General features: G+C 43.3%; 1 protein-coding gene across 2 annotated transcripts in view; it reads right to left on the bottom strand.

Moving 5' to 3' along the window:
* zdhhc8a (zinc finger DHHC-type palmitoyltransferase 8a) overlaps window positions 1–23608 on the bottom strand; it is a 65957-nt gene that overhangs the window by 31631 nt on the left and 10718 nt on the right. The gene's annotated exons all lie outside the window — the stretch shown is intronic.

Genomic DNA, 23608 nt, shown 5'->3' with positions numbered 1-23608 from the left:
TTGTGGAATCCTCACAGTGGATTGGCAGAACTGTAGTATATTCGCCATTTGACACAACGACATACAGTACAGTATATGTAGTACATAATCGCTCCTTTTTTTTCTTTGGTATTTAATTTAACTTTTCAAATACAGCTACCATAGATAGTAGTACGATGCATCACTGTTCTAAAATCTAACATTCTGTCTCCGGTTCCAGCTTTCCTGTGTTGAGTTTGAATTGGTGCTTCAACGATTAATCGAGTAATTCGATTAGAAAAAAAGCTTCGAATCAAATTTTGCTGCTTGAGAATTAGTTTAGTTAAAGTGGCGCTGTAATGGTTTGTTCTGAAAGTGTTTGCTTTAAATTTATATTTTTGGGTGAATACATTTTCCTCAAGTGCCAACAGTGAATATGGCACAACTCATCTAACACGGCTGGATCCAGCTGCTCCATGTTAAGACCAACATTAGATTGTAAATGATTGTTTATGCAGTCGTAATTTAGTTTAGGAGTATATTTAGCAGTTTTTATGGGAATATTTGAACGATTTGTTAAGAGCATTGTAAAAAAAAATTTTAAAAATAAAAAACATCAGCATTTTATAGCATTTAAGCTTGTGGACTTTCGCTATGCAAGGTTGCCAATTATTCTTATGTTGTACTTCGATTCTCATTAATTTTTTATACCGTTTGCGGCTATGCTCAGGTATTTTTTATTTATTTTTGAATGCATTTATTGCTTGTGAAATGAATGCACAATTATGCGTAGTTTGAAAAATTTTGTTTTGTATTCGCATTTAATGCTCTTTTGAAAGTGCAATCTTAGCAAGCCTTTGTTTTACATTTTCCGTAAAATTTATTCTGCAACACATTAAATTTTTAAAAAAACAGTGATCCCTGATTTTTTGCGGTTAATGGGGACCAGAACAGCCGCGATAAGTGAAAGACCGCGAAGTAGCGCCGCCTCCCCCTGAAAAATGTTTTCTTTTCTGTTTTATGTTTGTTCAATGTATTTATTCAGATTCAGCATTTGCAAGACATACATAGAGGTATGTTTTTTTACTTTTTCCTAAAGTATAATTAATTTAAAAAAAAAAAAGTACATATACTTTTTAATAAATGGCTTTTAAACACTTCAAATTTAATAATTATCAATTTTAAACATGTCACTGTCCCACCGAATTATTTTTAAACAGGAATTAAGTATAAAAATGCTTGCCCTTTACTATATACTGTACTTCATTGAGTGAGTCCACTCAAATCCGCTCAAGCTGCTCACTTACACACAATGAGTTGCCAAAACAACTGCTGAACAAGGGGCAGTTTACATGGCGACTCTGCGACACAAAGACGCAATGACTGAGTAGCGGACTCGCCTCGCGTGCATATGGCGTCGGCGAAGACGAAAAATTCTGAATCCTGCCTCCAAAGTGGAAAAATCCGATTATGGGGGGTTGAGGGGGGTTTCCTCGGCATGCATATCAAAGGCTCCTGCAGCGTGAGATCGCGTCGTTAACGTCAGCACTCATACACGTCACATTGGGCGTGCGAAGCGGTGCTACTAAACATTAAAAACTGCAAATATAGCAGAATGTCGGCTTTAATTTACTGTTTTAATAATATTTTTAAATTAAATATGTTGAATGTTTCAATTTTTGTGCCTTTTTGAACAAAAGACAAATGACATTGCTTCGAGTGGGCGGGCATATTTTTTTCCGGGCTGAGGGAGCTTGGTGGGGTCAAAGTGCATCATTCTCTGTCGCCCTGTAAATCTGCACTGCCCCCTAGGGCCTGGCATGAATACTACATCGTTTTCATGCGGGATTGCGACAGTGTTCAAATGGAGATGCAAATGCAAGTGCAAATATGAAATTTTTCGTATTCTCGGAGAGTCACCATGTAAACGGCCCCCAAGTTAAACCATGGTTGCGGCACTTTGAAGCTTTGGGTTCCAGGCATCTGTGGCAAGATCAAACAATAAGCGACTGTCAATCATCGTTTACTTTGACAAGCAACTCCAGTGCGCTGGCTGACCAACAAAGAGCAGGGAGAGAGAGGGAGGGAGAGCGAGACTAAGCGATCGGCTCGGGACAATTCATCTGTATTTTTCTTAATTGAAAAAAAAGTTTGAAGGGAGACGTAGCAATGGATCACGGTACGATTACTCGATTATTCGGACTAACTAATTGATAGATTAATCAATTACTTAAATAATCGATAACTGCAGCCTTAGTTTGAATATTATCCCTGTGTCTGAGTTTTTTCCAGTATTGTACTCTTGTTTCCTCCATCTTTCCAAAGAAATTCATGGTAAATTGATTGAAAACTGTGATTGTATAGAACCTTATATCCCAACCACCCTTAGCTGTGATGACTTCCTAAAATTTTTTAACAATAAAAAAAAAACTCTTAGAAATAAAATAAATTAATTACTTCCAACTATTAGGTCTGATAAAGTGCAGACTGAAAATTCAGAATCTCCTATAAACCCCTCTATAATATTAAATAACTTGACCACTGTAGTCCAAACCGATGTAATTGCAATTATAATGTCCTCCAAACCATCAACGTGCCTCCTTGACACGATCCCAACCAAACTTTTTAAAGAGACCCTGCCTCTAACTATTGATTATATCCTAATTATAATAAATACCTTATTAATTACTGGCCACGTGCCTCAGTCCTTTAAATATGCAGTTATTAAACCGCTCTTGAAAAAACCTACTCTTGATCCTGACATCTTGGCCAATTATAGACCTATCTCTAATCTACCCTTTCTCTCCAAAGTCCTTGAAAGAGTGGTAGTTAAACAACTCTGCCAGCACCTACAGGACAATAGTTTATTTGAACATTTCCAGTCTGGCTTTCGAGCTCATCATAGCACTGAAACTGCATTAGTCAAAGTAACTAACGACTTGTTACTAGCCGCTGACGTTGGATTAGTCTCGATCTTGGTTCTGTTGGACCTGAGTGCAGCTTTTGACACAATCGATCATAATATCTTATTGCAGAGACTAGAATGTGACATAGGCGTTAGAGGAGCAGCCTTCTGCTGGTTTAAATCATATTTCTTTAATAGGTAGCAGTTTGTCAATGTAAATCAGCAATCATCACCGTACTCTAGAGTTAGTTATGGTGTGCCGCAAGGGTTGATCCTCGGGCCAATCTTGTTTACGCTGTATATGCTTCCTCTAGGTAATATCATCAGAAAACAGCATTAACTTTCATTGTTAATCTGACAACACACAACTGTATTTATCAATTAAACCTGAGCAGATCAGGCAAGTGGATAAACTAAGCACCTGCGTCCGAGATATAAATACCTGGATGAGCACTAACTATCTTCTACTTAACCCTGAAAAGACAGAAGTCCTTATAATAGGCCCGAATAGTGTGAGAGACTCTTTAACTGCACAGATAGTCACTCTGGACAATGTAAGTGTAGCCTCCAGCACCACAGTTAAAAACCTAGGAGTTCTATTTGACCCAGACTTATCGTTTGAAGCTCATATTAAACAAACCTGTAGAACGGCCTTTTTTCACCTGCACAACATAGCCGAAATTAGAAATATTTTATCTAAAAAGGATGCAGAAAAATTAATTCACGCGTTCGTTACATCTAGATTGGATTACTGTAACTCCCTACTTGCAGCTTGTCCTAAAAGTTCTCTAAAAGGTCTTCAGCTAGTCCAAAACGCAGCAGCAAGACTTTTAACAGGAACTAATAGGAGAGAGCACATCACCCCTGTGCTCCAGGCCCTTCACTGGCTTCCAGTCGAGTTTAGAATTAAATTTAAAATCCTCCTTCTTACATTTAAGACCATTAATGGGTTGGGGCCATCTTATCTCACCGATGCTCTGGTTCCATACCACCCCAACAGAACATTCTGCTCTCAGAATGCAGGTCTACTGGTAGTTCCCAGGGTTTCTAAAAGTACTATCGGAGCTAGAGCCTTTAGCCAGCAAGCCCCTGTTTTATGGAATCAGCTTCCAGCTAGTATTAAAGAAGTCGAGACAGTCTGCATGTTTAAGATGAGACTAAAATTGTTCCTGTTCGACAAAGCTTATGGTCAGGCTAATTGAAGTCGGACTAGACTCACAATTCAGTCTAAGCTGCACTAGAAGCTATAATGCTGGGGGAAGTACAGCCACTGAGTTCTATCTCCTTTTTCTCACTCTACCTACCACTTGTCTTACTTTATTTCTGTTTTCCAATGGAAATATCTAGTTGACTAGTCTCTTCATCACTAGTCACCAGGTGTCCCCTTTCCCCCTCCCCTCTGGGGAGGGGCTATTTTTCAGCTGCAGCCTCCTGACTATCCGGACCCCGGGCTGGATGGACGTCCTCATTGCCACCCCCGTCCCACCTGGCTAGATGGACCTCTTCTTGTTCCTTTACTCTATTGCATCTTTACAAACTGTAACCCCGTCTGGTGCATCCTGTCTATCCGTCCTGGGAGTGGATCTCTCCTGACTGTGGTACTCCCCAAGGTTTCTCATTTTCTCCCAAAGAGCTTTTGGAGTTTTTGGAGTTTTTCCTTGCCGACATGGAGGGTCCAAGGATGGGGGATGACCAGGACTTGAACTTTATTTATTCATCTTTATTTTAGGGCTGTCAAAATTATCGCGTTAACCGGCGTTAATAGATTTTTAAAATTAATCACGTTAAACTGCCCCGCTCAGACAGATTTAAATGACAGTACACAGTGAAACGCTCACTTGTTGTGTTTTATGGAGTTTTGCCGCCCTCTGCTGGTGCTTGGGTGCGACTGATTTTATAGGCTTCAGCATCCATGAGCATTGTGTAAGTAATTATTGACATCAACAATGGCGGGCTACTAGTTTATTTTTTGATTGAAAATTTTACACATTTTATTAAAACGAAAACATTAAGAGGGGTTTTAATATAAAATTTCTCTAACTTGTACTAACATTTTTCTTTTAAGAACTACAAGTCTTTCTATCCATGGATCGCTTTAACAGAATGTTAATAATGTTAATGCCATCTTGTTGATTTATTGTTATAATAAACAAATAGTCCTTATGTACCGTATGTTGAATGTATATATCCACCAGAGGTTGCGCTAGACTTTTTCGTTGTCTGTCATTTTGACTGACAGGGTCATAAAAATCCGGTCATAATCTATTTTTACCCGTCACTTAAATTTTTTAAATGACAATAATGTCATATTCACTAGTATTTAGTTTTCATTCATTTTTAATTAATATTCTGTCCGAACGAGCTTAACAGAGAATCCACACCGTGCCATCACACATCAAGCAGATGAATATGTAACTTTTTCTCCGCAGTGACAAAAACAGCTGACTGTGGCCCCAGTATGTAGCCTACGAGCCGACCTAAGCATAGCTTTAGCTTTTTTATCGACGCGACTGACAATGACATTCTCCTGTTTCAGCAAGCTATCCTTTACCATCAGCCCTGTCTTTCTTATATATCCTCTGCTTGTCCTACGTCTCTTACCGTTCTTGGGGGTAATTTAGTTAGCTTTGTGTAGCGATCGCAAATGCTACTCAGTGACAGCCAACGAACACTTGTAATTTTTTCATTGATAACATATCTTAATCCTACAATTTATTTACACTTCCCCCTTACTAAAGTTGTTTTATATATATATATATATATATATATATATATATATATATATATATATATATATATATATATATATATATATATATGTATATATATATATATATAAAACAGAAACGGTAGCAGTGGCAGTCAAATACCATTGTAATTCTTTTCAGGTCATTCATTGTCAGACAGAAGCAGTACGGCACAACGTTACGCTAAAAAAATAAGTTAAAAATATAAAAATGGCTTACCTCTTTGTCCTTTGAAAGACCATGTCAACCCAACATAATGTTTACTGCATATGAAACGTGAATGGATTCGCCGACCTGGTGTTAAAGTCCGCGCAAGTTGATTCGGTCTTCACATTTTTTCCTCCCGAGTTTTTGGTTCCGGAAACGTATGAAGAAAACATGCTTCATGTGTCGTAATGTCTAGAGTCGTTTCTACAAGTTCCAAAAAAGCAATGCGTGATCGGCATGTTCGTTTTTGAAAGATTACTGGAGAAAAGTAGCACTTTTTACGTTGGGTCTATGCGAGGGTGGGTCTATAATGTCCCACTTCGGCTTTACTTCCGCTTTACGATGCGACGTCACGGTCTAAAAGTAGCCTGCGTGCAGTACGCCATTGCGTGCCCGCTTGTGCATAATCAAATGTCTCAAGTGGGATTGCTGCAGAGGCTGTCCTTCATCCTCCACTGCATCAGTCCCTCTTTTTTCACCTCTTTTATCAACACCATCGTCGTTTTGGGGCTTTTTGAAGAAACTTCGGACACTCAGTTGCCTTGACATTTTTCCGAGTAAGGCCAACGACGTCATGCATCAAGAGAGACAATAGCTAATTAATATGCTCACTCGCCGCCCTGTGGTCTGGGGTGTGAATTGCAACCTGTCAAAATGACAGATTGACTTTATTTTTTTCCGTCACCGTTTTAAAAAAACGGTCAACGACGGAAAATATTCGGTTAACGCGACCCCTGATATCCACCTTGTGTCTTATCTTTCCATTCCAACAATAATTTACAGAAAAATATGGCAAATTTTACCGATGGTTTGAATTGCGATTAACTGCGATTAATTACGATTAATTAATTTTTAAGCTGTAATTAACTCGATTAAAAATTTTAATCGTTTGACAGCCCTACTTTATTTACTTCATTTGATGTTTCTGACTGTGTATCACATTGCCTCTGCAAAGCCCTTTGAGACAACCGTGTTGTGATTTAGGGCTATACAAATAAAATTGAATTGAATTGAATTGAATTGATTGTGTGTGATACGTTGTTTGTAAGTAACTGTGTCCCAATTCAGGGTCAGCACCCTCTGAAGCATACATTTGAAAGAGATTACAGTACCTCACAACATTGTGCCAAGTGCTGTCAGCCATTTTTGGACGATTTTAAGTGTAAAACACGAGTATCCTTCTCTTATAGACGTAACCTAGGATGCTTTGCATGCGACTGCTACAGATATGGAAAAGGTACAACACTAGATGTATTCAACAATAAATGCCAAATGGATGTATGTTACTAGAGTATCCAGTATTAGATAGTACCAAAGGGGAACTTTAGTGATCCCACTCAGATGATGTTTCAGCTTGTGCGGGACAATCACCTAATTGGATCATGTCGCGACCGTGTGACAAATCAATGGACTGATTTCTTCAGGACCAGATTACAAAGAGGAAGGACAGTTGGATGAACGGAAGCTGCCGGGCCCACCATCTGGACTGTGGGGAAGGACACTTCATTATGCCAACAAGACAAGCCCCACCTAATGAAAAGAGCCCGTCCGGGAGAGCTGTATTAAGTCACACATGCATGCACATGCACACACACACTGTATAAGCCGCTCACGTCGCCCTCATCCCGGCAGTGGGTTAGTGGCACAGCAGACACTCAGTCGAGCTGCTAGTTGATCAAATAGTGTGATTCTCACATTAATGACATCACTGCTATGTTGGATCACACACACACAGAAGCTTTCACCCAAAGTTATCTCGGATGGGCCCTATAGGATAGGTGTGACTATCAAAACCAGGAATCACTCAATTTGTTGTGTACATGTAACATTAAAAAACAACGTTCTCGCTGGAAGGTTTGCAGGAAAAAAGTATGAAGGCAGCAAGGAAGAGTCAAGAAGGATAATACAGTGGTATGAAAAAGTATCCGAACCCTTTGGAATTTCTCACATTTCCGTATAAAATCACCATCAAATGTGATCTGATCTTAGTCAAAATCACACAGATGAAAAGACAGTGTGTTTTAACTAAAACCACCCAAACATTTATAATTTTTCCATGCAAACAATGACAGAACGAGGAAAAATAAGTAAGTGAACCGTCTGCCTAAGGAGAAGTAAAGAGCAATTGAAACCAATTTTTACCAAACATTTTAAGTCAGGTGTGTGCCCAATCACTGAAGAGTGGTTTAAAGCTGCCCTGCCCACTATAAAAGACACACCTAGAAAGAAATGTCTTAATAAGAAGCATTGTCTGATGTGTATCATGGCTCGGTAAAAAGAGCTGTCTGAAGACCTGCGATCAAGGATTGTTGATTCGTATAAAGCTGGGAAAGGATACAAAACCACCTCTAAAAGTCTGGATGTTCATCAATCAACAGTCCGAGAAGTTGTTTTCAAATGGAGAGAGTTTGGCACTATTGCTTCTCTCCCAAGGAGTGGCCGTCCACCAAAGATGATGCCAAGAGTTCAGCGCAGAATACTCAGAGAGGTGAAAAAAGAACCCTCGAGTGTCTGCTAAAGACTTACAGAAATCACTGGCAGTCAAATATCTCTGTGCACACAATCACTATATGTAAAACTATGGCCAATAGTGTTCATGGTAGCACTCCACGGAGGAAGCCACTGCTATCTTAAAAAAACATTGTTGCTTGTCTAATGTTCACAAAAAGGCACCTGGTCATTCCAAAGAAGTTATGGCAAAATATTTTGTGGACTGATGAAGTTGAATTGTTTGGGAGTAACACATAACGTAATGAGTGGAGGATAGAGATGTCCCGATCCGATATCTGGATCGGATCGGACGCCGATATGGGCAAAAAAATGCGTATCGGTATCGGATGGGCCGACACGGAAAAATTCAGATCCAGACTTCCGATCCAATTTTTTGAAAGTCCCGTCCGGGTTTTCCAGTGCACCGACTTACATAATCCATTCCAGTTTTTGCTTCGGCTTCCCTAAAATCCGGTCCGCATTTTATGCACACCTTCAACACACTACATTACCGTCTCCCAATTGACTTGAGAGTCTATCGGTAAAAATGTCAGCTGTGTGGGATTATTTAACTTTAAAGGACGACAAAGACGAAGAGGCAGAGTGCAACATATGCCACAATAAAGTCAAGCGTGGTGGTAAAGCTGTAAGAAGTGTTAATACAACCAAATTAATCAAGCATTTATCGAAATATCACCACAAACAATACAAGGAGTATGAGGAGTATATGAGGAGTGTAAGGAGAAAACCGAAGACAGAAAGAAAGGTCATACGCAACGAACACTGGCAGAAACTTTTGCTATGCGTGACAAACTGGCACTTGACAGTCCCAAAGCCCAGGGAAGAGTCATTGCCGAAGGAATCATTCTGGATGACGAGCCATTATCTCTCGTGAGTAAAGTGGGATTTAGACGCATCGGGCAGACTTTTTTGAATATGTCATTTCTGTTTGTTATTTATAATGTTTTGTGTTTATCATTTAATAAACAGGTCAGTTTCTTGTTACCAACCATTATGTGTTATTCCAACTCACCTAATTCAGCTGGCAAGTTGTTATCAAGACTACGAAAACCCTTTTCAACATGAGTCTGACAACTAAGTAAGGAGGCTAAATAATTTTAAACTTTAATACATGCTCAGAGAGGCCGGTATCGGTATCGGCCAGTATCGGTATCGGATCGGAAGTGCAAAACAATATCGGTATCGGATCGGAAGTGCAAAAACCTGGATCGGGACATCCCTAGTGGAGGAAAAATGGAACATCTCACCAACATCAACACCTCATCCCCACCGTGAAGCATGGTGGAGGGAGCATCATAATTTGGGGCTGTTTTGCTACCTCAGGGCCTGGACAACTTGCAATCATTAATGGAAGAATGAATTCAGAAGTTTTATCAGGATGTTTTGCAGGAAAACCTGAGGCCGCCTGTCAGACAGTTGAAGCTAAAAAGAGGATGGATGCTGCAACAAGACAATGACCAAAACACAGAGGTAAATCAACTTCAGAATGGTTTCAGAAGAACAAAATACACGTTCTGGAGTGGCCAGGTCAAAGTCCAGACTTGAACCCCATTGAGATCAGACTGAACTACAGCAGTTTTGTAGAGAAGAATGGGCCAAGATTAGTCCTGATCGATGTGCCAGACTGATCTGCAACTACAGGAAGCGTGTAGTTGAAGTTATTGCTGCCAAAAGGGGGGCACAAATTATTAAATGTAATGGTTCACATACTTATTTTTCCCCCTTAGTCATTGTTTGCATACCATCCCCATTAAAATATGAAAACCTATATTTTTTTTTACATTTTGACAAAGATCAGATCACATTTGATGGTGATTTTATCCAGAAATGTGAGAAATTCCACGTTCAGATACTTTTTCCTACCACTGTATTTAATCCAACTGGGCTTCCTTTCTCATTCAAACACAGGTCTGTTCACAACCAGGGTTGATAAAGCAGTACGGGCTAGGATTCGGTTGTTTAAGATTTAACAAAATTCTACAAGCAATTATATCTGCATCTGCACTGTGCCAAAGTCAAAGACTCTGGACTCAGTTTTCCCAGATGGGGGAATTACATTGCATTGACCGCATCCTAATCCTCCTGCATTCCCAACCTGCTGTCACATTCCTATGTAAAAAGGCTTGGATTCATTGGATATGTATAAGCGAAAGTGGGGCAGGTCAAAAGTCTATAATACAGTGTTGAGCTGCTGAGGTGAAAGAATTCATTGAGGAAGCCAATAGCGGCTTCGAGCAGGCTGTTTCATTTGTCGTGGCAGTTAATCTTCAGGTTGAAAGACAAATATAACAAGAAATATTTGACAGGCATCTTGGAGATGTAACCACTAAGGAAGGGCTGAGTTAAATTTGCTCACTGAACACGCTCATAACTAACTGAAAACATTCATATCTCATAATCATCATTGGAATGTTTGTCATCTATGTGGTTTACGATTTGATTGTAATCGTTTTCATTCTGAGGGATGCTATTATAGATGTGGGGAGAACAGTGTGGTCAGGGAGGCCCACATCTTTATGACAGATGACATCAAACCAGTGTTGTTTTTGGCCGCTCTTTTAATTTTCGTCTCAGTCTTAGTCTTTTGGACAAAATGACTTATTAGTCATAGTCATATTTTAGTCATTTCAAAATATATTTGTCTTCGTCCAGTTTTAGTCGAAGGTCACTCAAAATTATAGTCTGCAAAATTTTAGTCCAAAAATAGTTAAATAAATAAAGGTTTCCAACAATCTCAAATAAACATTGACAGACGAGAACATTTTGTTGCTTCTACAAGGACAACGCCAACTTGGTGATAATCGCACGCGGCAGGGAAACCAGACCCGTGCCGCCCATAAGACAATTTAAGCATACTTCCGCGTCAGACCTGCGCCGTCAAGGAAGACCCGAGTTACGACCCTGCGCCGTAGCCTGACGCGCGCCTCTCGAATTTTCTAACCTTCGCGTCGCGTAGACGCGTATGACGTGGCAGAAACCGACTGTGATTCGTCCGCTCAGACTGTTGTTTCCGGTTTATCGCGAAATCACCGCCATTGTAGAATAGAATCAAACATTTTCTACACGCAAAAATGGACCAAGCCGACGGGAGTGTCATCGAAGAGCAAGTCTCGTCAAGACATTATAGTGATTGCCAAATGGCAAGGTCGGCGATTGAAAAAAAAAAAAAAATGGAAGAACCACCGAGACGTGTGCGTCCGGAATCGAGTGGCCACACGAAGCGGTGACCCAGTCGGCCAAAAACTGCCAACTTTTTATGACTTTATGTCGTATTTTTGGTTGGTGCACTTCATCATTTATTGTGTACATATGTTTGCTGTGAGTCTGTGACTTATTTACGTGTCGCACTTCAAGTATATGAAGAATAAAACACAGATTTGGTGTCAAAAGAGTTGTTTTGATCTTTAATTTTCAATAACAGACATTTCACACACGATACATCATCACTGATTGAGAGTGCCTTGGTGCTTTTTATGATAACGTTAAAATCAAGGCTCCCAACGCACCAGCATCCAAAAAGGCGTCAAGAAAAATATTCAAATAATATTTGATGAAAGCAGTATTCAAAAAATTATACAAAACAATAAAACAAAAGAAAAACAAAACCGTTCATAATAAGTCTTTAAATAATAATGAAATCATTTTTCTAGTGTGCCTTCTGCCTGTTTCATTTCTTCCCGTGATGCGATAATTTCACCACGGACCCTAGTCCCACCACCCAGCAGACCAGCGAGCTACCTGAAGGTGCCATTTTTAGCCTCCGCAATTGAGCGACGTTACGGTGACAAGTCAACTTCATGAAAAGACAAAAGCCCTTCGGGTCAGAAGAAAAAGAAAGAAGACAGCAAATACGTGAAGAAAAACAGAGGTTTGTTGTGATGATTTTTTTCAACAGCATAAGCACGTCGACTTAGCGTAACTGCAAGCTAGCGGTTATTTACATAGAGCTTATATGACTTAGTGCTAAAGCAAAAATTATACTGTATCATTAGCCAGGCTGTTGTTTTAGAAATATTTTGAGTATTCAGCCAGCTGTGGATTAGTTTCAGTTAAATTTACTCCCCCTCCAATTTTAGAGAAATTTGGACAAAGTGTATGGGAGACTAAAATTTTCTTGCTTATTTTCATGTGATGTGAACCACTTTTACCTTGTGTTAAATTGTGCTTTTCAAATAAATTTGCCTTGCCTAAAAGTGCCAAGGTTAATTAAATAAATATGGTACACCATTAAATATGGAATTAATAATTTCACATTTCTGTGGAATTGGAGACTAAAAGTGCCACGGATTTAAATGCAAACATTTGTTATTAAATGTGTCATTAATTCATTAAAATGGCGATCACATTCATGTAAAAACATATTCAATTTATTAATTTTTTTTGCTATCATATATTATTTAAATCATTATTATTGGATAGTCCTGTGTAGTTGCCGTGCGTCAAGAATTTATTTTCTTTTATCTACGCCCATCAAAGATAGTGGCCGGATCCAATAGACAGGTACAATAGGCTGCAAGAGGCGCTATTATGGTTATGTCATGCTGGTTTCACAATCAACAGCTATTTGACTAATATAATGTAACATTCCACTTTCTTCTTTTTGTAGATGCTCTTCTGAAATATTTTCCTTCTACCTCTGTACATCCTGGGCCATCTTTTACAGAGAACTTATCCACATCAGCACCAAGTCCAAGCCCACCAACTCCAGGAAAGAAGTGCACCTTCCAAAACAACTGTAATATGAAAGTGCAATAGATGCTTTTGCATCAGTGAAGACAAGGTGAGTAAGGTTATAAGTCAAGGTGGAAAAAAAAGTAGCATTTTAAAGTGTTCTGTGTGTTTTTATATGGGTTTGTGTGGGTGGGTGTTAATCATGTTGTAATAACAATTATAATTTATTTAAAGCATTTGTTTTTAAAGTGTTTGGTGAAAATAGGGGGGGGGGTGCCAATAAATATGTTGCCTAGGGCACCAAATTGGTCAGGAACAACCCTGAGGGAAACAGTACATTATTCCCACCTGGACGCGACAAACTATATGTAAAAAATGTTGTCTGAGAGTTTAAGAGGACGCTGTGTGATGATCACTCAGAACCAGGGGTCGCGTTAACCGAATATTTTCCGTCGTTGACCGTTTTTTTAAAACGGTGACGGAAAAAACTGAAGTCCGTCCGTCATTTTGACAGGTTGCAATTCACACCCCAGACCACAGGCTGGCGAGCGAGCATATTAATTAGCTATTGTCTCGCTTAATGCATGACGTCGTTGACTATTCTGTCAGAATATTGTAGCGTCACCGGGGTCTGGCGGCAGCACCGTGATTGACACATCAACGCGAGGTTCTTATTGGTGCACCCGGTGTGCCAGCGCGTCATCCAATTGGTGGACTAGATTGCCGCCTGTGTATAGACAAGTTTCCGAGGTACTTCCGGTTTACTTCCTTATGTCTTCCTTCCCCTTCCGTTTCCGCCTGTTTACCATTGAAATCAATGGCAGTGGAATCGAAGTTGGAAGGTCTTTATACAAGATCCCGGGAATGTTATTTTGATGTAGGCGGGTGGAGAACCAAGCCAAGGCCTCCATGCTTCGTACCATGTCGATTTCCAAACCATGGGTGCTCGTACTCGTCATACAGGAGGGAGGGACGGAGATGTACAAAACTGACAGCTCCTGCAGTCATGCCCCCGCTGTTATGGAAGGTAATGTGCTCTAAAAATACGAAACCTAAAATCTGGCGCATGAAACGACTTGTTACCTTTGCTATTGATATTACGATAATGATTGTAATTACGAAGTTTAATCATTTTTACAACAACTAGCTTCTGCTACTGCTGCTATCCGCCTGTTGCTAATCGTGTTTGAATGCACCGCATAAATCCAAGTGTTGCAAGTTTTTATTCGTTTGTTTACAGCTGGGAAACGCTGTTATAAAAGGGAAGACAACTTGGCTTGTACGTTGATGGACATATATCGAACATATATCGTTTGCGTTCCACAATGATGATGACAGCTCGACTCCCGGGAGAGGCCGAGAGAGAGGCAGGAATTGTGACAGACGGTGGTTCGCCGAGATCGCCGTGATCCAACTACGAACTTGTGAACGGTAGCATCTTTAAATATATGCTATTGGAGCTGGAATTACCGAGGACGGGAAAAAAGCACATCTAAATGCCGCCGAGGGCCTCCGTGATGTCGCTATTTGTTCACGAGGCTCCGAAGCTCTGCGGTCTGATATCACATTCTCGTATGCTATTTTTACAATACTTTTATAAATGTGATTTATTGACCTGTTTTGGAGTGCACCAATCGTTTTAAATAAAACAAGAAATGGAATTGTTAAGGCCCCTGCTCCCTGAGCGCTGCTGCTCCTCCTCCTCCTTGTGTGTGTGTGTGTGTGTGTGTGGGTGCATGTGTCTTGATTGCAGGATTGGACAGATGGGTGAGCCTGGGACCAGGTGCAGTCAGTCATCGTTAACAGCCTACTTAAGCCAGTCCCTGGCCTCACCTCATTGCCAGATCAACAACTCCACTCCAAGAGTTTGTGACACTAGCCCTTGAAAATTCTAGAACTCTGTATTGCTTTGCTTTAGCTCATATTACCTTTGTTCACAGATTCTGCACTGCTCACCTGCCTTCACAGCTCGCCTGCCTTCACAGCTCACCTGATTACACACTAATCGCCTGCCTGACTATCTGGACAAAGACTGCCTTCACATACAGCAATAAACAATTGTAACCACTGCCACCTTGCCTTGCTTCTCTGCGCTTGGGTCCCCCGCTCACTCAGAAACCTAACAGCTTGATCTGGCCTGAACATGGACCCAGCAGAGACCGATCCACTTCGCCGCCGAGCAGCCGCTCAGGAGAGCATTTTGAAGCAACATGGTGAGGCAATCACAGCCCTTATGAGTCAATTATGTGAATTTGCCGAAACCCTGACTCTCCTCCAGGCTGGGCTCTCCTCCCTTCAGGCCTTTAAGCATGCTCCACCTGCTCCGGAGTCGCCCTGCGCAGCCCCTTTTGCTTTCAGAGAGCCGTTCGTCCCGGCACCTGCCCCTTATTATGGAGACTTGGGGACATGTCGAACCTTTTTGGTTCAATGTGGACTCGTTTTCACCCAGCAGCCCCACACGTACGCTTCCGAAGATGCTAAAATAGCATACCTCATTGGCTGCCTTCGTGGCGCCGCGCTAGAATGGGCTACAGCAACATGGGAGGGGCGCTCTCCTACCTGCTCCTCCTATCACGCCTTTACGGAAGAAATGAAGAAGGTGTTCGATCACCCAGTACGTGGCAGGGAGGCAGCAAAGCGCCTCATGTTGCTCCAGCAAGGCAATGACAGCGTAGCAGAGTTTGCAATCCGCTTTAGGACGCTTGCCGCCGAGAGTTGCTTCAACAATGTGGCACTCCAAGAGATCTTCCGGTGTGCGCTTAATGACTCAATCAAGGATGAGTTGGCCGCCCGTGATGAACCTGCTGACCTCGACCAGCTCGTTGACCTTTCCATCCGGCTAGATTCTCGTCTCCGTGAGCGCCACAGGGAACGTTTGAGACATTTGGGACCACTAGTTTCATCGTACCCCCAGCCACATGCCCCACCCCCCACTTCGTTCCATGGAGGGCACGACTCCCCATCTGCTCCATGCCCTAGCGCAGGACCCGAGCCGATGCAGCTGGGACGTGCCCGGCTCTCCACTGAGGAGAAGGATCGCCGGCGGTGTGCCAAATTGTGCCTTTACTGTGGGGGTGGAAACCATTTTGTTGCCAACTGCCCTGTGCGGGCAGGGAGGAGGGCCACTCCACTCTCCAACAAGGACAGCCCGGTGAGTCACGATCAAACTATAACGACCGCTCGTTTAAGGCTTTCTGCCATGCTTTGTTGGGGAGATCAGTCTTTTCCGTTAAACGCCCTGGTTGACTCTGGTGCAGATGATAACCTAATTGACCGTGCCCTGGTCGACCAGATGGGGATAACTCTGCTGCCCTTAGAAACCCCAATCAAGGCTCGAGCCCTCAATGGCGACCTGCTATATTGTGTGACTCAGGAAACTGCTCCATTATCCCTAGTGCTCTCAGGAAACCACAGAGAAGTAACAAAGTTTTATGTTTTTGAGAATCTCCAAGTTCCCTTAGTTCTCGGCCTGCCTTGGTTGAAGACCCACAATCCCAATATCGACTGGAGGGGGGGCAGCATATCTGCTTGGAGTGACTTTTGCCTCAGTAAATGCCTGGGATCTGCTGCTGGGGTCGCTGCTGCACAACCAGCTCCAGAGCAGGTAGACCTGTCCCTCGTTCCAGCATGTTATCACGATCTTGCTCCCGTTTTCAGCGAAAGCCGTGCCAAGACGCTACCACCTCATAGGCCCTATGACTGCGCCATCGACTTGAAGCCTGGGGCGCCTCTTCCTAGTGGACGGCTATTCAACATCTCGCGCCAGGAACGCCAAGCGATGGAGGAATACATCTCAGAATCGTTGGCTGCTGGTGTAATCCGTCCCTCTTCTTCGCCGGTGGGGGCCGGCTTTTTCTTTGTAGGCAAAAAGGACAAGACCCTGCGACCTTGTGTTGATTATAGAGGCCTTAACAGCATAACAGTCAAAAATAGGTACCCGCTTCCTCTTATTGACTCTGCTTTTGCTCCCCTTCATGGGGCCACAGTCTTTACGAAGCTCGACCTGCGCCAAGCCTACCATCTGGTCCGCATCCGTGAGGGGGACGAATGGAAGACGGCCTTCAACACTCATCGTGGTCACTACGAGTATTTGGTAATGCCCTTTGGTTTGACTAATGCGCCTGCCGTCTTCCAGTGCCTTGTCAACGATGTCCTGCGGGACATGATTGGTGCATTTGTGTTCGTATACCTGGATGACATTCTTATTTTTTCAGATTCCCTCACAGCGCACGTAGGTCACGTTCGGCAGGTGCTCCAAAGGCTACTTGAAAACCAGCTCTACGTCAAACCAGAGAAGTGCGAATTCCATGTCGCTCATACCACGTTCCTTGGCTTTGTCGTCGCTAAGGGAGAGTTGAAAATGGACCCCGCCAAAGTGACAGGTGTCACTGATTGGCCCAGGCCAACCTCACGGAAGGCCCTGCAGCGCTTTCTAGGATTTGCGAACTTTTATCGGCGATTCATCAGGGACTACAGCCGGGTTGCTGCCCCCCTCACAGGCCTCACCTCTCCGTTGGTACCATTCAAGTGGACTGCCACAGCGGAAGCAGCATTCTGTGATCTCAAGAGGCGGTTCAGTTCCACACCCATCCTTTGTCACCCTGACCTAACACGCCAGTTCATCATCGAGGTGGACGCTTCGGATCTAGGAGTGGGAGCCGTGCTTTCCCAGCGCTCGGAGGATGGCAAGGTACACCCATGCGCATTCTTTTCCCGCAGGCTCTCAGCGGCAGAGCGCAATTACAGCATTGGCGATAAGGAGCTCTTGGCTGTGAAGCTTGCCTTGGAGGAATGGCGCCACTTCCTGGAAGGAGCTGAGCACCCATTTGTCGTCTGGACAGACCATCGAAACCTGGAGTACATTCGATCGGCCAAGAGGCTGAACTCCAGGCAGGCAAGGTGGGCTCTCTTCTTCGACCGCTTCTCCTTCACTCTGTCTTACCGTCCAGGGTCTCAGAACATCAAGCCCGACGCGCTGTCCCGCCAGTTTGCGCCCGACAATGAAAGACCAGACCCCAAACCCATTCTATCCCCTTCCTGTTTTGTGGCATGTCTCAATTGGGAGATCGAGTCGGTGGTCAAGCGTGCCCAAGCACGTCAAGCAGACCCAGGAGGAGGCCCCAGGAACCGTTTGTTCGTGCCTGACTCTGTCCGAGCCCAGGTGCTGGAGTGGGGGCACTCCACACCCCTGACATGCCACCCTGGTGTGCATAGAACGCTGGCCTTTATCAGACGACGATTCTGGTGGCCCTCCATGGAAGGGGACACAAAGGCCTTTGTGGCTGCTTGTACTGTCTGCGCCCGTAATAAGACCTCCACCAAGCCCAATTCTGGTCTTCTTCAGCCACTTCCAGTTCCTGGCCGCCCATGGTCTCACATTGCCCTGGACTTCGTCACTGGTCTCCCCCCTTCCAAGGGTAATACAGTCATACTCACAATCATAGACAGTTTCTCAAAGACTGCTCGTTTCTTTGCGCTACCCAAGCTTCCATCTGCTAAAGAGACAGCAGATCTGCTCGTCGACAATGTCTTTCGTCTACATGGAATCCCTGCTGACATTGTGTCTGACCGGGGTCCCCAGTTCATCTCCCAAGTCTGGAAGGCTTTTTGTGCGGCCCTGGGCGTCAAGACCAGTCTGTCTTCCGGATACCATCCACAAACTAACGGGCAAGCAGAGCGCACGAACCAACAGCTGGAGTCGGCCCTACGCTGTATGACCAGCTCGCATCCCTCTTCTTGGTGCTCCCATCTTGCCTGGGTGGAGTACGCGCACAACACGCTGCCAAGCGCTTCCTCAGGGTTGTCTCCCTTTGAATGCTCGTTGGGTTACCAACCCCCGCTGTTTCCGTCACAGGAGACGGAATGTGCTGTTCCGTCAGTGCAAGCCCACATGCGCAAGTGTGCCAAGGTCTGGAAGACGGCTCGCACTGCCCTGCTCCGCGCAGCCTCAAGCTCCAAAGCACAGGCCGATCGCCGCCGCACCCCTGCGCCCGTTTACAACGTCGGCCAGCGGGTCTGGCTCAGCGCCCGTAACCTCCCCCTCAAGGTGGAGTCCAAAAAACTGTCGCCACGGTTCATGGGCCCATATGAGATCGATGCAATCATTAACCCTAGTGCTGTTCGCCTCAAGCTTCCTGCCTCACTCAGAGTCCACCCAACATTCCATGTGTCCCAAGTAAAGCCTGTCTCATCCAGTCCACTGTCTCCTCCGGTGCCAGCCCCTCCTCCGCCTCAGCTCATCGATGGGCACCCCGCCTTCTCCGTCCGGAGGCTGCTGGACGTCCGCCGGCGGGGTCGGGGCCTCCAGTACTTAGTGGACTGGGAGGGTTACGGGCCTGAGGAGCGCAGCTGGGTCCCCGCTCGCCATGTGCTGTGTCGGTCCCTAATCCGTGACTTTCACCGTCGGCACCCTGGGCGTCTGGCTCGTGCGCCATGTGGCGCCCGTAGGAGGGGGGGTACTGTTAAGGCCCCTGCTCCCTGAGCGCTGCTGCTCCTCCTCCTCCTTGTGTGTGTGTGTGTGTGTGTGTGGGTGCATGTGTCTTGATTGCAGGATTGGACAGATGGGTGAGCCTGGGACCAGGTGCAGTCAGTCATCGTTAACAGCCTACTTAAGCCAGTCCCTGGCCTCACCTCATTGCCAGATCAACAACTCCACTCCAAGAGTTTGTGACACTAGCCCTTGAAAATTCTAGAACTCTGTATTGCTTTGCTTTAGCTCATATTACCTTTGTTCACAGATTCTGCACTGCTCGCCTGCCTTCACAGCTCGCCTGCCTTCACAGCTCACCTGATTACACACTAATCGCCTGCCTGACTATCTGGACAAAGACTGCCTTCACATACAGCAATAAACAATTGTAACCACTGCCACCTTGCCTTGCTTCTCTGCGCTTGGGTCCCCCGCTCACTCAGAAACCTAACAGGAATTATGTCTAAATGTTTTATTGCGATCAATGCCTGCAATAAAAAAAAGAATGACATACTATTTGTGTTTACATCACATGTACATAACCTTGTAGCATTTCCTTGTAACAAAACAATCCATGTCAGCCCTTCTGCAGTCGGCAAATGTAATATAACTTGTAATTTCACCACATTTTGGTCACTAATGGCTGTAGTATCAATCCATTCCTCACGTTAACACAGGCTGACCGTTGTTAATAATTTTGTCCACGAATGATCAACGAAGTGACACGAACTGCCATCCAATCTCATCTACGTCATCTAGGTCGTGCTGAATCAATTTTTGAAGATTCCATGGGTTGCTCTGGCTTGATTTCGTAGTTTTATCATCGTCAATACACTGCTAATACACTGATACTCAACCGGACCGGAAGTGCGAAGCCCATATTTCGCTCAGGAAACTTGTCTATAGACCCCAATCACATGACGTCACAACTCCGCCCCCTGACTGGAGCAGCCATATTGTCCGTCAGCTCGTCGTGTTTACACATTACCGCTACGTACATGCCTCCTATTACGGCGTGTTTTTCTGCTCGTTAACATTAATAATCAAAATGGCGAAGGCGTGTGTGGCGGTTGGTTGCAGTAACAGAGAAGATAGACGGAGAGACTTGAAGTTCTACCGTATTCTGAGAGACCCGAAGAGGAGAGCGAGATGGACTGCTGTAATTCGACAAGAAATCTGGGCACCAAACGATCACCACAGACTATGTAGTAGTCATTTTATATCTGGTAAGACGCATTTAATATATATTTAGAAGATTTTGGGCTGACAACCACAATTAAGATCATTGTGTGACGTTGGTGATTGGGGTCTATATAGTTGCCTCTTTTTCTTTGGGAGTGGAGTTGTTTTGTTGGTGTTGTTGGCGGTAAGCAGAGTAAAAAGAGGGAGAAAAATACAACTTCCGTGTCTAATTTTTCGCCGCCAAGCAAGCGTTACAATATTAATTAAAAATGAATGAAAACTAAATACTATTGAATATGTCATCATTATCATTTTAAAAATTTAAGTGACTGGTAAAAATAGATTATGACCGGATTTTTATGACCCTGTCAGTCAAAATGACAGACAACGAAAATGTCTAGCGCAACCTCTGCTCAGAACAGACCAAAGCAACAATCTATATTCTCTCTTGCCAACATAACAAATCTTACCATGTGTTTCAAAACAAGCCTGGAGAGGAGAGAACACCGGAGAGTTAGGGGCCAGTGGGCGCATCATGTCACATGAGTGACACAACCAGACAGTGCGATGACTCAGGCTAACTACAAATAAAATGTTATATATAGTGAACATGTGACGGAAACTATGGTGATTTTTGTCTCATTCTTGTCTCGTCAGACGAAAACTGGAATTCGTCTCGTTATGTTTAAGTCTCCCAAGATTATATTTTCAATATCATCACTGTTGACGAAAACAACACTGCATCAAACACAACCACAAGGCTGTCAATGAGTTTACAACACAACGCCTGTCAAGGTTGAGCACAAAAATGACAGTGAAAAGGCTGACAATGTGGAGTGATGGTGTTGATGCGAGTAAGTACAATGTAGGTTTTGTCTATTAGACTTCATAAGTGTGTTACAGAGGGTCTTTTTTGTTATTTATGTCATTATTCATCATTTCTATTGCTTCCGTTCATCTGAATAAATCAACATGTCATGATATGACAATGCTGCCCCACAAGGCTCAACATTGCTTCTATGGCTCTGAGGGGAGAGTTGTGTGGAGATTGGCCTCTTCTCCCAGGCCTTCAGAAGAGCCGTGCACTCTGGGAAAAAAAACTTCCACAACGCCAAGGACATGGTTGAGTACCTGTCTGAGAAGCATGGCACGGCCCTGTGGCAACAGATACGTCTCTTACTCATAAATTATCTTTAAGAAATAGAACGTTTCCGTTACAAAATGTTACTTGAAGTGTTTACTATTTCTTATGTACTGGGATGGGTGTCCAAAACCTTTTTTTTTTTTGTAAATGAGAAAATTAAAGAAATTTTAAAAGGTCTCAAAAATGTCTATTTTTATCTCACCTGAATTGACCTTATTTTAAGGTGTCAAAAAATGCCCGCCTGATTTTTTTTTCCTCCCTCAGAAAATAGAAATTTTAAGAAATTTGGCCAAATTGGGTGTCTCCGAGTGGAATTTCAAGCCACCTGAGTGTTTTCCGCCATCCTGTGTGTAACACAACTCTGCTAATGAGCAGGTGTGAAATCGATGACAATATGACATGACACCCTATTATGAAAGTATTTTCCCACTTTGTGCTTTCTATATGCCTTCCAGTTTCAGGAGCGCACAGGAGACAAGGTGTCTCACCACTAAATCCATAATGTGCAAAGCTGCTGAAATCAGCCAAACTCAGACCAGTTTATAAATAGCTTCAACTTATTTGGGGAGAAGTCCGTAAGCATTATGGAGCCAAGATTGTATCATGTTCAGGCCCATTTCATGAAGACTACCATAACTGGTACCCATTTCCTGGTCTCTAACAGTAGGGAGCCGACCCTCGACAATGCCATAGAGATAAAGTACAAAAATGCATACATTTTTTGTTATTTACTTCAATACTTAATAATGTGTGTAATTATCAATAGAATAGCTAAACTGGCGCCAAATGTATGCGGAAATAGCAGTGAGCGCTTCAAAATAAATCTATTTTTTTTCCTCTCTTTTGTGGACTATTGTACTTCCTGTACTTTATAGCCAATCACTTGGGCAATTCTGCTTCTTTTTTGGTAGTAACTAAAGATGTCCTCCTCACAACCGCAAGGCTCTATTTTAGGGCCTGTTCTTTTTGCGCTTTATCTCCTACCTTTAGGATCAATTACAAAAAAACATAATATCGCTTTTCATTTTTATGCTGATGACCTGCAGCTTTATCTGCCCGTGAGACCTAACGAAAAAACTGCTCTTGCTAAATTGATGGAGTGCATATCTGATGTGAAGCAGTGGCTTCCACAAATTTTTTTTACATCTTAACGAGAGCAAAACTGAATTTAATACTATTTGGCACACCTTCCATGATGAAAGCCCTTGAGCCCAACTCTGGCGCTCCGGCTGGCATTTTTAAGACACACGTTAAAAATCTCGGAGTGATATTCGATAGCAGGCTTAACTTTGAAAAACAGATTCGTTCTGTTGTAAGAGCAAGTTTTTTCCAGCTCTGTCTCTTAGCCAAAGTGAAGACTTTTCTTAGTCGCCACGACCTTGAAAAAGCAATTCACGCTTTTATAAGTTCAAGGCTGGACTACTGCAATGCACTTTGTGTTGGCCTCCCCAAATCCTCGATTTGCTGCTGCTCGATTTTTAACAGGTACACCTAGATGTGAGCATATTACCGCCGTGCTATCATCACTCCACTGGCTTCCAGTCAATTTTAGAATTGATTTCAAACTTTTACTGTTTGTTTTTAATTCTATTAATGCCAGGCTCCATCTTATTTATCGGAAATTTTAACTTTCCGTAACTCTGGCAGGACTCTTCGCTCGACCGGCCAGCTTCTTTTAGATGTTCCGAGGTCAAAACTTAAAACTGTAGGGAGACCGATCCTTTGCGGTTGCTGCCCCCAGGCTGTGGAATAGCCTTCCCCCCGAAATCCGCACCATCACGGATCTAGGTCTTTTTAAGTCTCGGCTAAAAACA

Source organism: Corythoichthys intestinalis, chromosome 17 (assembly GCF_030265065.1).
Source record: "Corythoichthys intestinalis isolate RoL2023-P3 chromosome 17, ASM3026506v1, whole genome shotgun sequence".
NCBI classification, from domain to species: domain Eukaryota; kingdom Metazoa; phylum Chordata; class Actinopteri; order Syngnathiformes; family Syngnathidae; genus Corythoichthys; species Corythoichthys intestinalis.
The sequence above is the reverse complement of the archived record's forward strand: the minus strand, read 5'-3'. Positions and strand labels throughout refer to the sequence as shown.